This window comes from Bombus huntii, unplaced genomic scaffold (genome assembly GCF_024542735.1).
Source record: "Bombus huntii isolate Logan2020A unplaced genomic scaffold, iyBomHunt1.1 ctg00000066.1, whole genome shotgun sequence".
NCBI lineage: Eukaryota > Metazoa > Arthropoda > Insecta > Hymenoptera > Apidae > Bombus > Bombus huntii.
In genome coordinates this window covers 325072-327500 of record NW_026099325.1, presented here as the reverse complement: position 1 = coordinate 327500, position 2429 = coordinate 325072, and positions in this window count along the sequence as shown.

Sequence of the window (2429 nt, the reverse complement as noted above, 5' to 3'; positions counted from 1 at the left end):
GCATAAAGCAATACGCCGCTGGACTTAGTCGCGTACAAACTGAAAGCAATACGCCGCTGGACTTAGTCGCGTGCGAGCATAAAGCAATACGCCGCTGGACTTAGCCGCTCGTGCTACCGCTGCGCGCGCACCTCCGAATCAGCGGGTATGCGCCGGAGTAGGTAACACTCTCTTAAGGTACGCCGTTCTGCGCAGCTCGTATTGCGCGCGCGCGCGCGCGCTTTTTCAAATATTTTTAAACGTTTTTCCGCGTTTTTTCCCGTTTCTTCGCGTTTTTTCCCGTTTTTTCCCGTTTTTTCCCGTTTTCCACGTTTTTTCCCGTTTCACGAGAGAGACGAAAACGAGGAAAATAATCGCGACAAATGCTCGCTCGCTGCGCTCGCTCGGACGAATATAGCCCAACCCAAAACCGATCCCAAGCGTTCGAACGAAGATTTCGATGAAATCGAAGAACGAACGCTAAAGGGATTGGTTTTGGGTTGGGCTACTTTTTTTTTCGAGCGAGCGGAGCGAGCGAGCAACGCGTAAGAGCGTATCGTTGCGTCGCAGGGACTTTGAAATATTCGCCACTGTTCGAACGTTCGAGTCGAAATAACTCGAGAAAAAGCGTTATAACGCATCGAAATTATCAGTGAAATCGTTACGTATCGACGAAATCTAGTCGAAAGTAGCGATTTCACTTTATTTTTTTAAAAAATTTCATCCTCCGGACCAACGTGACCGGGACGTTGGAACTTAGAATTTTTTCGCACCGCTACGAAAGTACCGAAAGTTCAACTCGAAATAACTCGCCAAAAAGCGTTATAACGTATCGAAATTTTGCGTGAAATCGTTACGTTTCGACGAAATCTAGTCGAAAGTAGCGATTTCACTTTATTTTTTTAAAAAATTTCATCCTCCGGACCAACGTGACCGGGACGTTGGAACTTAGAATTTTTTCGCCCCGTTACGAAAGTACCGAAAGTTCAACTCGAAATAACTCGCCAAAAAGCGTTATAACGTATCGAAATTTTGCGTGAAATCGTTACGTTTCGACGAAATCTAGTCGAAAGTAGCGATTTCACTTTATTTTTTTAAAAAATTTCATCCTCCGGACCAACGTGACCGGGACGTTGGAACTTAGAATTTTTTCGCACCGTTACGAAAGTACCGAAAGTTCAACTCGAAATAACTCGCCAAAAAGCGTTATAACGTATCGAAATTTTGCGTGAAATCGTTACGTTTCGACGAAATCTAGTCGAAAGTAGCGATTTCACTTTATTTTTTTAAAAAATTTCATCCTCCGGACCAACGTGACCGGGACGTTGGAACTTAGAATTTTTTCGCACCGTTACGAAAGTACCGAAAGTTCAACTCGAAATAACTCGCTAAAAAGCGTTATAACGTATCGAAATTTTGCGTGAAATCGTTACGTTTCGACGAAATCTAGTCGAAAGTAGCGATTTCACTTTATTTTTTTAAAAAATTTCATCCTCCGGACCAACGTGACCGGGACGTTGGAACTTAGAATTTTTTCGCCCCGTTACGAAAGTACCGAAAGTTCAACTCGAAATAACTCGCTAAAAAGCGTTATAACGTATCGAAATTTTGCGTGAAATCGTTACGTTTCGACGAAATCTAGTCGAAAGTAGCGATTTCACTTTATTTTTTTAAAAAATTTCATCCTCCGGACCAACGTGACCGGGACGTTGGAACTTAGAATTTTTTCGCCCCGTTACGAAAGTACCGAAAGTTCAACTCGAAATAACTCGCTAAAAAGCGTTATAACGTATCGAAATTTTGCGTGAAATCGTTACGTATCGACGAAATCTAGTCGAAAGTAGCGATTTCACTTTATTTTTTTAAAAAATTTCATCCTCCGGACCAACGTGACCGGGACGTTGGAACTTAGAATTTTTTCGCACCGTTACGAAAGTACCGAAAGTTCAACTCGAAATAACTCGCCAAAAAGCGTTATAACGTATCGAAATTTTGCGTGAAATCGTTACGTTTCGACGAAATCTAGTCGAAAGTAGCGATTTCACTTTATTTTTTTAAAAAATTTCATCCTCCGGACCAACTTGACCGGGACGTTGGAACTTAGAATTTTTTCGCCCCGTTACGAAAGTACCGAAAGTTCAACTCGAAATAACTCGCTAAAAAGTGTTAGAAGGTATGAATATTTTACAAGAAATCGTTATAACTCGATAAAATACGTCGGGATTAAGCGTTTATATCGTCGGCAGACGGATATAAAAACGTTTGGACCGACACGACCGGTCGTTGGAACATAGAAAAATTCCGAGCCGGTACGTTGGGACTTAGAAAAATTCCGAGGGCGAAAAAGTTTTTTCGAGTTTATTCGTTAAAAAGCGTTACAAGGTATGAATTTTTTTGCATAAATCGACGTAACTCGACGAAATACGTCGGGATTAATGGTTTATTTCCGT